This window comes from Carcharodon carcharias, chromosome 15 (assembly GCF_017639515.1).
Source record: "Carcharodon carcharias isolate sCarCar2 chromosome 15, sCarCar2.pri, whole genome shotgun sequence".
Lineage (NCBI taxonomy): Eukaryota > Metazoa > Chordata > Chondrichthyes > Lamniformes > Lamnidae > Carcharodon > Carcharodon carcharias.
This window is the reverse complement of record NC_054481.1, coordinates 63,843,427-63,859,499: the sequence shown is the minus strand read 5'-3', so window position 1 is coordinate 63,859,499 and position 16,073 is coordinate 63,843,427. Positions and strand designations below refer to the sequence as shown.

General features: G+C 40.5%; 1 protein-coding gene across 1 annotated transcript in view; it reads right to left on the bottom strand.

The window, feature by feature from the left end:
* Positions 1-16,073, bottom strand: part of LOC121287881 (3-phosphoinositide-dependent protein kinase 1-like) — a 103,302-nt gene that overhangs the window by 75,990 nt on the left and 11,239 nt on the right. The window lies entirely within an intron of this gene.

The window sequence follows — 16,073 nt, the reverse complement described above, 5'->3', positions numbered from 1 at the left end:
TTGCTACACTGGTACCTCAAGATTAGAATTGGCACTGAAATCCATGTAAGGGCACAAATTACAATACTTATCCACCAAACATGCCAGAAAAAGGCGTGCATCCAGGTTTAAGTCAATTCTAAAGAAGACTATGATAAGTTCTGATTATTGACAAACAACTTCTCTGGTACTTGGAAATCCAATTTTACAAGTGTGGAGTCACATTTCTTCAGAATTTAATTATTGGAAGATTTTTAAAAATTCTTTGCTTGTTATTTCTCTCTCTCAATTTCATCTTTCCCTCACTATTTCACTTTCTGGAAAGGATTTTTACAAGGAATTAAATATTCTATCTTTTCTCTGGTTTAGGCTCTCTCTCAGTGAGGGCCCTTCAATCTTGTTAGCTAAAGAGAAAGGCTGCATTTGTCTTTGCTCAAACACCACTGATCTCTTGTAGATGCACCACATCACGCTGGATCAGATGTTCAATGACAGCGAGTTATGTTCAAAAGTCTGAGGGACAAAAAGTCTGTGGGTAGCTCCAAGTGTAGTGAACTGCAAGCACCACACTCTCAAAGCTGACCTTAAAATCTGGGCTTTAGTTTAATTTTGGCAACAACCAATCTATCCCACCTTCAATTTCGTTGTGCATTATGGCCCCGGAAACACTGCTTATGTTTTTCAATAAAAATGTCAACATGAAAAGCCACAAGAGCCTCGAGATTGGTGGTGGTGTCAATTATGACATATTGTTCTAGCCAAGGGCTCCCGACGCTTCACTCGTTTTGGTGCAAGTGCAAACACTTAGAAATTAGAAGTGGAAAAATCCCCTCCAGATGAACTAATACCTTTGACATCATGTGACCTTAACAACTCCCAATTACTTAGCTCATGGACTGAGACATAGAATGAGTGAATACTAAGGAGGGAGAAAGGGGAGGGATGGGACAGAAGCATAAGCAGGTCAGTCTTTAGTGGAGATGGTAAAGAAATTGGAATGAAGATCTGGGACGTGAATGTGTTTATCAACACCCCATAACTATCAACTGGCTCATAGTAGTTGTCAATTAGGCACTTTGCAGAAGTGACAACAGTCCTGGGGTTGATGGAAGAGATGAGGTAGAAGAGAGAATTATCTACATACATAGGAAAGCTTGCAACAAATTTGTAGATGATGTCATTTATGGGGAAAGGAGGATGAAATGTGGTCAGAGAGGTGACATGCGGATGCAGGAGAAGCCATTGGAGAGAATGCAATGACTTGAGATTGGTAGTGGTGTCAATCATGACTCAGCTAGTAGCATTCCTACCTCCAAGTCAGAAGGTTGAGGGTTCAAGACCCCTTCCAGGACTTGAGCAAATAAACCGGGCCTGACACTCCAATGCAATACTGAGGGAGGCCACACTATTGGTTCGATGTCTCATCTGAAAGATGGCACCTTGAAGGCTTCATCTTCCATCTCAAGTGAATGTAAAAGATTCCATGACACTATTCTAGAGTTGTGAGTTATCCCAGTGCCCCAGTCAGTATTTATTCCAACAACATCACAAGAAAGCACAAAATTATCTGGTCATAGCATATTGCTGTTTGTGGGAGCTTGCTGTGCACAAATTGACCATTATATTTCCTACATTAGAACACAGGCTACACTTCAAAGTACTTCATTGGTTGTGACGCACTTAGAGATATTGAGGTTGCAAAAGGCACAAAATAAATGTAAGTTATTCTTTTCTTTTTAGTGGCAGAATCACAGGGGAAAAATGTCAAAGGTGGACTATGAAGGGCAAGACAATTGTTGATGTTGGAGTCAGAGGGGATAAAGAAAGAAAGCAAACTGGTCACATTCACATAGCATGTTAAAGTCTTTGACCAGTGCAATTTCTGCACTTTGTACAACATGTGTGTATGATATGAGTGTTTAAGGACATGAGTGGATGTAATCAATGTACAGTACTTCCAAAGCGACGTTGTGCATGTTTGGATGTCAACTGAACACCAAGCTGTGATTTGTCCATTTCTTCTAATATCCCCCCTGCGCCCATCCTGTAAACTATTCATTGTTTTGAACCACATGTAAAGAGTAGTTACATGGTTACCAAGAGATTTCTGCAGCTCATGAAATCAAGCCCAGAGACAATCACTTTCAGCAGAGGAAGTGGCAGAAAAAAAACCCCATTTGTTCCAAAAAACAAACAGGTGCAAGTTAATGTCAAATTACAACTCTATAGCACAGAGAGCGAAGGAATTTAGTATGCACAACTTTAGGAAATGTTAAAAAAACAAACACTTAACCCAACTCAAGTCTCTGCATCGCAGATAGAAATTTCCAATGGCTTCCTTGAGGATTTTTTAGTCAAATATAGTCAGGGACCCCTAGTCCGTACCAAGGCAGCTTTACAGGAGCCCACAAGGTTGGGGCAGCAGAATAAGACAAGGCTCCCACTCTTGATAGCCACATGCATGCTCGAGTCCACAACAGGTAGAAAAGGGTCAGGCTCACCCTTCATATGCAACAGTTTAGTGTGGCCATGGATCCATACCCCAAGTTACTGCCTTCAAGGTGGGAGAGAAATTGGGAAAGGAGAAAAAAAACGTCACCGGCATGTCCAGGGAAATTTTGTAGACTGAAGTAGCAAGTTCAGAAATCAGGATGAGGAGAAAGTAAAAATATCTCAAGCAAAGCAAACAGTATTTTATAAAATAGCATGAGGAAACTGCTCTTTACAATTTCACAACAGGATATCCTGCTTTCTCAACTCACAAATGAACTAATCTTTTATGGCATGACAATAACATCTTCTGTAGTAAACTGCTCAGTTAAATGTGACCAGACATAAATACCTTCCATTTCTTTCCTGCCCCAGCATATTCATGCCTTGGGCAAGTGGTAAAGGTTATTTTATTAAAACAGGTTTCTTTTTTTAAAAAACTGAGCCTTCTGAAATTGAGTTTCGTTAATTAAAGAAACCCCAACTGTGGGCCTTGCAGCTTACAATATTTAAATGGAGCTGGGTACACACTATAAAGGCACTAGCACGACTAGATTCATGATTCCATTTAGTTGGTTGGCTATGCCTGCATGCCAGACGCTAACAAAAGCAGCTGTCAGGATCTCTAATTAGAAGGTGAATATCTACAGCCTTAGCTGTCCCACTCAGCAAACGTCCCCTCTTAAATACGCAGACTTTTCATGGCAATTTACAACTATTGATGTAACTGCCTTCAACACAATTGCTATGTTGCCCTGCAGTATAACGCAGACCAAAATTCTCTGGATCTGAAGGCAATGCAAGCCTCTACCCTAAGTACGCACTACAAGTTAAAGTCAGGAGTGTACTACTGATGGGTTTCTGCTCAAGTGCCATGATTTGAGACGATGAGAGCATGAGATGGTAAGTGCCTGACGTTTGCTTTCCACCTACAGATACTCAGTTAACATAGGACAAGCTTTGTTTAAGAGGCACAGGAATTGCAGATAGAGATCTGTGACCAACCATCATGTGGCGTAACATATGCTGTGTTACACCACAGGGCCAAACTATTAATTTCAAAATGGCAAGAAGTTCCAACAGAAGAGGGCTGGAGGATTTTTTCTGTAACTTTTTGGAAAAAGTTTTAAAATAGTAGGCATTCAACCCGACACCTATCTTCAATCACAAGGCAACAACTCAGCAAGCACCAATGAAATGAGTTCTTGCCCAAAATTAAACATTAAGAGATTTAAGGACATTAAGATAAAGATAGTGAAGTATCAGAGCCAAGTTAATTTACAGCTTGCAGAATACCCACTTAGCCTGGCTCTTTGCTAAAGCTCTCCCTGTTGCCATTGATTTAACCCAGCTTCAAATGTTTATTAAATTTACCCTTAAATATACAGTAGTCTATGCACCAACTACTCCCTGTAAGCAAAGCTATACTGCAATAACCCTTTTAGCAAATGAAATTTATTCCAACATTCTCCTCATTGAATTTTAAGCTGACTTTTCGACACCAACATTTTATAAGAGGAAACAGTTTTCTCCTATTCATACTAAAGTATATCTCAATGTTAGGTATAGACCCACAAATTTAAAACTTATACATCACACACTGGCAAGATCTTCCAACTCACCATGTGCACTGTCATGGAAGTTTTATATGAACTGGGGTGTTATGTACTTGTAGTATTACCACAATATTGACTTGTTTGTAATGCACCTTTTACTGCATTAAAGACCTGATATAAATGCAAGTTGTGGTTGTCTTTGGGAACAACTTTGGCACAAACTACTAGTAAGCGAGAGAACTGGGTCTGGGAGTAATGGAGAGAGGCCATGGGCACTGGGGAGGGAAGTATTAGGGATGAAGCAGAACAGGGAGAGGGGGCAGGGGATTCAGAAGCAGGGAAGGGGATGACCAGTAATCTGATTTAGTTGGTTGAGGGAAAAATATTTGCTAAGATACCATGGAGAATTCAGCTGTTCTTTGAAATAGTGGTAAGGGATGAAGTAGGACTGGGGGTATATTAATAGACACAAAACACAATTCAACTAGTAAATTAATTATGCTACTGCAAAACAAGTGTTTTTAATTTTAGAAATTTCAGTTAGAGATAAATATTAGATTTTTTTTCTAAAAGAATTGGATTATTTGATTGGCTCATCAACAAACTGCAACATTTACTTTATAGATGTTTACACACAGCTTTCCCCTTAGAAGATAAAGTTTGTAAGTAGGAAGTTGCACAGAAAAGCTGTAATCACCAATTCACCCAAAAAAATGCCAATTATAGTTTTGCAAGTTTATAATTTGATCATTCGTCAGTTATGCTTTGATTAGAATTTAAAGCCAGGATGGTGCATTGCATTGAACATCATCTTTTAAATCAGTACAACTGTCAATTAATACCAAATTCGGATCAATTTTATGGTCCATGTCCGCACACACACTGGGAACTTAAAGGAGACTGCTAAGCTCATTACACACGGATTGTCTCATTCAATAGATAGTGTCTGCTGGCTGTAAGGACCCTACTTGGAACAAAAACAGAAGCAGAATTACCTGGAAAAACTCAGCAGGTCTGGCAGCATCGGCGAAGAAAAGAGTTGACGTTTCAAGTCCTCATGACCCTTCAACAGAACTAGGTGAATCCAAGGAGAGGGGTGAAATATAAGCTGGTTTAAGGTGTGTGTGTGGGTGTGTGTGGGTGTGTGTGTGGGGGGGGGGGGGGGGGGGGGTGTTCACCAGCTTATATTTCACCCCTCTCCTTGGATTCACCTAGTTCTGTTGAAGGGTCATGAGGACTCGAAACGTCAACTCTTTTCTTCTCCGCCGATGCTGCCAGACCTGCTGAGTTTTTCCAGGTAATTCTGCTTTTGTTTTAGATTTCCAGCATCCGCAGTTTTTTGTTTTTATACTTGGAACAAGTTGGTTTGGAATCAATGCAGTTTCTCAAAAGCATGTAGTTACATTGCAAGTTGTAACTGTCAATCACATTTAAGAGGACACAGGATGACTAGTTAGGGATATAGAGGAAAGTTTCATTGGTACAGGAGCTTTGAGCTTAGACACATTGCTAGAGCAGAGAAGCAACTTTAATCCGCATTCAAACATGTTGTGGTTGATTTAGCTTGCTTGAAAAATGAGTGTTCTATTTCCTAGCAATATGCTCCCTCAATGCAAACAAAAGTTCAAATAAGACAAGTTTCTTAAAATTATTAAATATTTATTCTTCAATTCAACTCAAAATAGGATCTGAAAATATATCAAATAACTTGTAAAACTAGAGGACATTGTTCAAATTTCCAAACTACTAATTGACAGATTAACAGTCAAAATCCATACTCAGAAAAAGGTGCAGCAGTTTTGTTGGGAAGATAGTTTGCACCTAATTACAACATTTGGCTATTGCACTACACAGTACACAATCCTGCCCTAGCTTTCTACCAAGACTCTCAAATACTGCACTTCAGTGGTGAAGAGCAATTGACAAAGCAAGTTTCCTTTGTTCTCACCCTTCTTGTAAGCAACAGAGTCAATGATGCAAAGCAAATCAGAGTTTTCCCTCCAACAACTCTTTTTTTGGTATATTGATGCCGCTTCGTGCTCTCGTCTGGACCTGGAAATATTTATCAATTTTCCCTCTGGTTCACAACCCTCTCTCACGTTCACATCTCCAACACTTCTCTGCCTCCATTTCTGGTGATAGACTGTCCACCAATATTCATCAGAAGCCCACCGACTCCCACAGCTACCTCGACTACAGCTCCTCACTTCCTGTAAGGGCTACATCCCATTCTCCTGGTTCCTCCACCTCTGTCGCATCAGTTCCAATGATGCTACCTTCCAAAACAGCACTTTTGACATGTCTTCCTTCTTCCTGAGCTGAGGTTTCTTCCCCACTGCGGTTGACAGGGCCCTCAACCACATTCGACCCATCTCCCACACCTCTGCCCTCATCATTTCCCCTCCCTTCCTGAACCATGATAGAACCCTTTGTCCTCACTTTTTACCTCACCAACCTCCACATTCAAAGGATCATCCTCCGCCAATTCTGCTAACTCAAGCACGATGCCACCACCAAACACATCTTCCCCTCACCTCCCCTGTCAGCATTATGTAGGGAGCATTTCCTCCGTGACACCCTGGTCCACTCCTCCGTGACCTCAACATCACATCTCATCTTCCTGTGCAATCGCAGAAGGTGTAACATCTGCCCCTTTATCTTTTCCCTCCTCGCCGTCTAAGGCCCCAAACACACCTTTCAGGTGAAGCAGTGATTTACTTGCACCTCATTCAATTTAGTCTACTGTATTCACTGTTACCAATGCTGTTTCCTCTACATTGGGGAAACTAAATGAAGACTGAGTAACTGCTTCGCTCAATCTACAAGCATGACCCCAACCTCGCTGTCGCTTGCCATTTCAATTCACCGTCTTGCTCTCATGCCCACATTTTTGTCCTTGGCCTGCTATTATTCCAGTGAAGCCCAACACAAACTGGAGGAACAGCACCTCATCTTCCGATGAGGCACTCTGCAGTCTTCTGGACACAACTTTGAGTTCAACAACTTCAGACCATGAACTCTGTCCTCCATTTTGATCTTAACATTTTTTTTCCCAATCCCCTCCCCACACAAGGCCATCTATGACTTGTTCTTATATTTTGTTTTCACAAAGCGCCAAACCTTTGTTCTGCTATTAACATTCTATCTTACCTTTATGCCACCATTAGCACCTTTAGTTTTTAACACTACCATTAACACTCCCTTTGTCTTGTGCGCATAACATCTTTGTCAAATCTGTCTTGAGCTCCCACCTATCCCTGAACTTCCATTTTGCTCCACCACTCCCCCCACTCTCTCAACAGTATAAAATCCATCACATTTCTACTTTACTTCAGCTCTGAAGAGTCATACAGGACTCTAAACATAAATTCTGTTACTCTCTCCACAGATGCCACCAGATCTGCTGAGTTTTTCAAGCATTTTCTGTTTTATTTCAAGAGTGCAAAACCACTAAGAAAACTGGTGCTGACTTCACTCAATCCTGACTACACCAAGTCAGGCTGGCAGCTGCAGGGCATCCCGAATTGGGGAAAAGAAAAAGTAAACCAAGATCTCATTCTAGTATTAGCTTGGCTCAAAGGCTCTTACTGAAGTCAGAAGGTTGTGGGTACAAGCACCACCCCAGAACTTGAGCGCAAAATTTGGCTGACACTCCAACGTAACATTGATAGAGTGCTGTGCTGTCAGGGCGCCAACAAGATGATAAACCAGTCTGCCTGTTCAAATGTATGTAAAAGAGCTGAAGGCACTGCTGGAGCAGGATCATGGAGTTCTCCCAGCATCCTGACCAACACTCATTCATCAAACATCATCATTATTTGCACTAAATCATGCATGCACTTTTGTGGGACCTTGTTGTCTGCAAATTCACTGCCAGGTTTAGCTAGAGATCAATAACTGATTGCCTATGGTGTTTTCTGAAATATCCTGATAATGTGAAACCATCACATAAATCCAAGTTTTTATCTCCTGATCACTATCCAGTGTCTTCTCTTTGAAAGTGCTTGTGCGTGAAATCACTGTTTTAAAAAGACAAACTAGGAATACACTCAAAAAGCTGACCAATTAATCCAGACACCAGCACTTTCCAGAGTCGAAAGCAAACAGGACCAGTTACACTGGCTGATTTTTCTCACCCAGCCTACAGAAGCCTTCCCATTACTACCTCAGCTGATGTCAGCTAGCTTGAACTCTATACAGACTGGCAATCAACCTCACACTTGCACACATTAAATTGCATCCACCGCCTATTTTGCTAACCTGTATATCTTACCGAAGTCTTTTTCAGTTCTTATTTTCCCCAACACAAAACCCTTCTTTAGTTTTTGCTAAAAATCTTTCAAAAGCCATTCACTACCAAAGAATTATTTTTGAAGTGTAGTTACTATCAGGTAGGCATACATGGCAAACAATTTATGTACAGCAAGTTCTCACAGCAAGATGACTTACCAGTTAATCTATTTTGGGAGTGGTGAACACCTATTTAGACAAGGAAAACTACCTGCTCTTTGAATAGTGCCATGGCATCTTTTGCACCAGCTGAACAGGTCATCAGCTAACATTTAATATCTCACCATAATTTGATCCTCTAAAATCAGAATCTCCCATCACCCTCGAGTGAGTCTACTCTTACTTCAATTTTTAACATGCTTATAAAAGTCTTCACTATTCCCTTCTCCCTATATCCCCCAACCCCAAACTCCCTCCTAAATTTCTACATTCTTTAGTATCCTTAGCCCTAGTTTATCATATGCCTTTTCTGGGATCAGATGACTGCAAATCACAAGATCAAAGCTTCATTAGTTCATCAACATCATGAGCTCAAGATTCAAAAGCCTAGAGGGGTAAGAGTCAGTAAAGTTCCTATAACTGTGTCACGTGATCAAACTCAGGTCATAGGATTTTATTTCAGACTTGCATATTTGCATTGCCTGTGCATTTATAAAGTTATTGGAGCATTCAGTAACATACCAAGTAGCTGACTCTTGGAACTGTGAATACAAAACAAAAGTACAGGATCTCCCTGCCTGCACTATACCAGTACACTACAGGAAAAGTAGTAAGTCCTTTTTAGACCTCATTCATGGCAACTCCAAGAGTGCCTTTTTCCACCTCTGTAACATCACTCAACTTTGCCCCTCTCCCACCTCATCTGCTGCAAGTTCCTTCATTACCTCTGGACTTGACTATTCTAACATGCTCTTAGCTGGATTTCCACATTCTACCCTCCGTAAATCTGTGATCACCCTAAACTCTACTGTCCGTGTCTTAATTCTTAGCAAATCCTGTTTCCCTATCACCCTGTGCTTGGCTCCAAGTCAAGCCACATCTTGATTTTAAAATTCTCATCTTTTTTTCAAATCCCTCATGGCCTTTTCCTTCCCTATCTCTATAACATCCTCCAACCTTGAGATATCCTCGTTTCTCTAATTCTGGCCTCTTGTACGTTCCCAATCACAATTGCTCCACCATTGATGGCCGTGCCTAGGCCCCAGGTTCTGTAATTTTGTCTCTATGTCTCTCTAATTTGCTTTTCTCCTTCAAGACGCTTTTCAAGAGAAATCTCTCTTCTTTGTCCAAGCTTTTAGTCATCTGACCTAATATCTCATGTGGCTGGTGTCATATTTTGTTTTAAAATGCTCCTGTGAAGCACCTTGGGATATTTCATTACATTAAAAACACTATATAAACACAAGTTGTTGTTGTATGACACTCCTCATTCCTCATGTCCAATTACTCGACCAATACTCTGTACTAACACTTCAGTGTCATTTTGATCCATGTGGACTCAGTAGAATTACAACAAATCACTTGTGACCCATGTGAATCTTAACTTTCAGAAACAAAGGAGAGGGATGTGGCAAAGAGGTGATACCAAACACAAGAAGGTGAGACTGCACATATACAAGGAGGTGTGAAGGTACACAGGCTGAAACTGGGAGAAAGGGGCTTAACTTTTATGCCCCTGATCAAACTCCTATGTGATTCAATGTCGACCAACACTGCCAGGGCTCAAATATAACGGTTACTGCAAAAATATTCAAATGATAAAAATTGTTTCATGACTAGCTGTTTAGACAATTTTATTTCGGAGCGTGGTGGATTGAAGTGATTCTATAAACTTTAACCAGTTGCCTGGGGAGAAAACTAATGGTCATTAGTCATTGTTGATTTTTTCGGGGGCGGTGGGGGGGGGAATGTAATAGCTGGAGAGAATTGTTCCATGCATCTTAGCAGCTGCTTATGGAGTGTTATTGACAAAAAAATTATATTGAAAACCAGAAGCATCTCAACTGAATCAACCATAAATGGGCAGTAGCTTGGCACAGATTCCCACTGTACTTAGTCCAGTGAGCACATTATGGTTTAAACTATCTGATTTCAGAGTCAACAGAAATTAGAAGTATGATAAACTTTAATTGAACTGGGAGGCAGCAGACTGGTTAAAAGAAACCTTATGAGGCTTATGAGACTAATAGGAAAAAAAGGTGTCAATCAACAGGTATGCATGCTGACAGTGTTCTGTTCTGACTGCAGTCTAATTGAATTGCATATGCCCTTCAACTGATCAGGGTCCTGAATCACACCAGAGTTATGCCAAGTGCCACTATAAAATGGAGATGGTGGTTATAAACATGTATTCCATGAAAACTATGTTTAGTCATTTGGAGTACAGAACTTGAGTCTTGCTGAAGAGACTTCTTTTGTCAAAGCCTTTCGTCAAGATAATCTGCAAGAATACCAAATGTAAAAGGAACAACAATTTATACTATGTGCGATGGGAGTAGCATTCTCTTCTCATACAGTATAAATTGTTGTTCCCTTTACATTTGGTACTCTTGCGAATTGTCCTGATGAGTGCAAAATGGAAAGCTTTGACAAAAAAGTCTCTTTTTCAGCAAAACTGTTTGGTGGGTCAAGTGTGCGGACAGCTGTGATAACGTACACTTAATAATACTGAAATACAGAACACTGCCTTTTCCAACTACCTTGTCTTTAAATACAGTTTACAGTGGTCTAGAAATTACCAGAATTATGTTTAAAGCATTGTTAATTTTAAAGATGGTTAAGTGAAGATCTCTGTTCTCCTTTATAATAGCCTGAGGAAAAAAAAATTCCTGGATGGTGATCAATGTTTTGCAGTAATCTCTAACCTATAGTCTTTTTTATAGCTGTGAGATCTGTGCCAGAGAGTTCAAAAGGCACAGTGTTCCCATAGCTGACTGCAACCTGGAAGCAAACCTGCCGGATTCACTGGAAAGGCCAACAGGAAGAGCAGGTAGAAAATTACATTAAAAAAACACCCTCAACAACACAGTATCTCTCCTCTTGGCAATCGCTCTATCTGTACAGCTCACCCTGAGCCTCGCCCACTCAAAACTAAAAGCAGAAGCGAAATTGGCCGTATCCAGGTCACAGTATGATCCTGAATCACACCAAGGAAAAAAGAACTTGCCCAATATCTCCATGTTAAGCTTGCATCACAAAACAGCAAACTCTGCTGCTTCCCCAATCATGGATACTACTGGGTATTTGTAAGGCCTCCATCTAGTTTCCACTAACAACTTGCATTTATAAAGTGCCTTTAATATAGTATAACATTCCAAGGTACTTCACAGAAGCATTAAACAAAAATTTTGCATACGATAGCAGGACAAATGGTCAAAAGCTTGGTCAAAGTGATAGGTTTTAAGGAACATCTTAAAATAGGCAAGGAATTTTAGTACAGGAACTCGAAGAGTTTAATGCCTAGACAGCTGAAGACACATATGAATGGTGGAGTGATTCATATCGGGGACATGCAAGAGGCCAATATTGGAAGAGCACAGAGAACTGGGAGGGTTGTAGGAGGTTACAGAGATAAGGAGATAACAAAGATGAGGGGCAGCAAGATCATGGAGAAGGAGTTAAAAATAAGGATGAGAATTTTAAAATTCAAAACACTGCCGGACTGGGAATCAAAGTAGCAAAGGGGTGAGGAGTGAAGGGATGTTGGTGCAAGTCAGCATACAGGCAGCAGAGTTTGGATGAGCAGCCACCAATTCCTACATAGTTGCTCGTATCAATCCTCTCTTACTTTCCCCTTAACAAGTCACCCTACTGCATGCTCAGCTCTCTCCATCATATTGTCAGCCTTTGTTCTCCTCACACAGGCTTCCCTTAGAATCCCCTTATCCATGACCCTACCAATCTGCACAACAGCTCCACCACATGCAACTTGCACTTCCATCCCTGAATTAACAATGTTGCCCTATTTCAGCAGCTTTCTTGTCCTTATTGCCTCATTTACTAACTCCGCTACAGATTCCTTGCACATTCAAAGGCTGACAAAAAATGAGAGTGTTCCCTTATAAAGGAATCATAGTACAGCAATAGATATTGATTATGGCACTCCATTAAGTTTATCCCTCTTTAATCAACTGTTGCCTTCTGAAAAGTTTAGTTGTGGAGGGCAAGGCCTGTCCACATTCTGGCACTGCTCATCCTACTCATGAAATTTTCACAAAAAACTGTAATCACACTCACAGAAACATATCCTCTGATCGCTCACCTAAGTTTCATTAACTTGCAGCTATAGCTGAGTGAAAATTGACTATTCAATTGAGAGAATAGGAGTGGAAGAGGGATGGTCTCATTCGAGCCCAGTACAGTCCTCACCAAATGTCCACAGACATGCCTTCCCAGCAAGAGCTGTTCAACAGTCAGAAGTTGCAAGTTTGGTTTATTTTGCACCTCGCCCTCCAATCTCGACACTGGGATATTGAGGAAACCAGTGACAACATTCAAACCAACAACACCCCCCTGCTGAGATCACCTAATTCAACACAGACCACAGGCTGAATTGAGTATGGAACCTCCATGCCTGTAAGTTTAAACTAGTTGAAACACTTGGAAGAGCATAATTTTTCTTGACTACAAAATATAAATCAACTTAATTTACCTGTCAATACCTGTATGACAAGGCCAATCCCCCTGGATTAAAATGAAAGCATGTTTTTATCAAAAAGAACCAACCAGAACAATCATTTTCACTTCCAATGTTTTATAACAGCACTGTAAAGTAGCAGAGAGAAAAATGGGAGATTGAAAGCAATTATCTATTCCAGTGACTTTCAAACTGGGAACCAAGGGTCTTTAGGTTCCTATGAAGTGTTCCCAAATAGTAACTATTAGAACTATGTGGGAGCACTCTTGAGTGATGGCAGAATGAGGAGGCAGCGAGATAGAGTGCGAGCCTCTGCTCAAACACCACCCAACGCTGTGTCAAGCCAGAAGAGGAGTCTGAAGGTCCAGGAAAGATACACAACCAAGCTGACAACTTGACGACTAATTCAGTCACATTTGTCCTTATGATGCAGACATATGGCTAAAGTTGGGGAATGGCGTTTGGTCATGGAACAGGAGATCCCCGCAACGCAACATCATTCTCTCTCAATTTTCTGTCCTCACCCAGTGGTGGGTAAGGTTTTAGAAACAATAATCAGATAAACATGCACTTGCGGAGAGGGGTTTGAGTTAATTAAGAGCCAGCACAGATTTGTAAAATACAGAACGTGCTTGACTAATATAATTGAATTTGTTAATGAAGTAACAGCAAGGTTGACAAAGGAAAAGCAATGGATGTTGTCCATACAGATTTTAAGAACGCCTTCACCAGAGTTCCACATAAAAGGCTGTTAACAAAACTGAGGCTTATGGAAGAGGAGGGTCAGTGTCAGCTTGGTTAAAAAAAACTGACTTAAGGACAGAAAATATCAAGTCACGGTAAGTGGTTATTTTTCAGACTGGAAGATAGTGCTAGGGCCACTGCTTTTTAAAAAAATATATGTTAATGACTTGGATATGAATCAGGAGTAAAATTTCAAAATCTGACAATGATACAAATCTTGGAGGTGTGGCAGACAATGAGGATGATACAAATCAAGAGCAACAGGACATAGAACGGCCAATAGAGTGGGCAGATGGAATTTAATACAGAGGCAATGCATTTTGGAAGATGGGAGAGACATATAGACTTAATGGCACAGTTCTAAAGATTGTACATGGACAGAGGAGCCTGGGGGGTTTATATGCATAGGTCTTTGAAAGTGAGAACAGTTAGCAAAGCATATGAGATCTTGGGCTTCATAAATAGAGGTATTGAATAAAAAAGCAGGAAGATTTAGCTGAACCTGTGTAAAGCTCCAGTTAAGCCACAAATATAGTATTGCGTCCAGTCCATAAGTATGCAAGGGCTCTCAAGAGGGTGCAGAGAAGCTTTACCAGAAGATTCCAGGGATGAGAGATTTTAGGTACAAAATTATGTTGGAGAAGTAGAGATTGTTCTCCTTGGAACAAAGGAGGTTGAGGAGAGATTTGATAGATGTTGCAAGATTATGACAGGTTTAGATAACACAGACAAAGAAAGCCTGTTCCCATTAGCTGATGGTACAAGGACTACAGGACATGGGCTTATGGTTTTGGGTGAGAAATGCAGAGGTGCTGTGAGGAGGAACCTTTTCTTCACTCAGCCAGTGGTAATGATCTGGAACTGATATAATGCATTAGAGCATTTCAGAAAAAGTTCACTCGACTGATTCCTGGGATAAAGCGGGTATGAGGAAAGGTTGAGCAGGTTGGATCTATACTCATTGGAGTTTAGAAGAGCGGTGATCTTGTTGAACTATAGAAGATCCTGAAGGGGCGAGGTGAGGTGGATGTTAAAAGGATTTTTCCCCTTGTGGGCAGGTCTAGAACTAAGGGACAGTGACAGACAGTAAGAGTGATACCAATCAAGTGCAAAAATTAAGGGTGTCCTATTTAAGCTGGAGATGAGGAGAAATTGTTTATCTTAGTTGTTAGTCTGTGGAATACTCTTCCCCAGAGGCAAGGTCATTGAATATACTGAAGATTAAGTTAGATAGATTTTTTGATTGGCAAGAGTGACGGGGTGGACGTCAGGAAAGTGAAGTTGAGGTCTTATATTCGATAACTTATGTTTGAAAACTCGAGCAGGTTTGACGGGCTGAATGATTTAACTCCTGCTCCTAATTCTTCTGTTCTTGTGTCTACAATGGTGGTGGAAGCAGAGACACTGGGGGCCAATAATTTCTTGATGTTACAAAATGCTTGGGTCCAGGCAGTAAATGTTAGGTTATTCATCCATGTAGGCCATCACAACCAACCATGATCTTAATTTCTCTCCACATGTACTTCCCAACTGTAGTTACTTAATACTAATCAGAAGCGGGTACTCCTGGCTATTTCTGCTAACCATCACCCCACCCCTTCATTTAGCTTATTGGGACAGATTGTGGTGTTAGAGGAGTATATGAACTGTGGTGTTACAGGAGTATAGTGTTTTGTGTCTATATGCGTATTTGTACTATTTTAATGACACAGGCTATTGCCAAGTTCTCCATTTGACTCTTAGTTGATTTAATTTAGGAATAGAAGCATAGGGACCTGCTGTTTATTTATCAATGTCCCCAAGTTACAGGTCAGTAACTTGCTGAAATATTATAAGCATTCATTTGCGGGAATCTGATCACTGGAGTGTATGAGCAGCCTTTTAAGTAACACTTCTAAGGGAAAGTTTGTCTATCACTCACTGTTTGGTAGCTATGTTCTATGATCACAGATAGTGACACTGAATGATTTTCTTCTTTATTTAGAAACAAATTTTAGATCTGACAAACCTAACAAGTGTGATCATCGTTTGCCTGATCTGAATAAACATTTATTTACATAACTGGAACGAAACAGTCCATCGTTTAGTAGTACAGAACTTGAGTATTGCTGTATAAATCGTTGTTCCCCAGTTACAGTTTGGTAATTTCTTGCAAGCTATTCTGATGAGTGCAAGACAAAAACATTAGATAGCATGTCTCTTTTATCAGAATTAAAGATGACCTGAGAAACACCAGGTCATTCCGCTCCTACAAAAACAAAAGGTCAATATGTTTTAGATTGGTGCTATTGACTAGAATTTCAGTCCATCCTTTGCTTGGCAGAACTGTACTTCTAGGGTTGTGTTTTTATTTTAGATTTTCAACATTTGATTTTTTA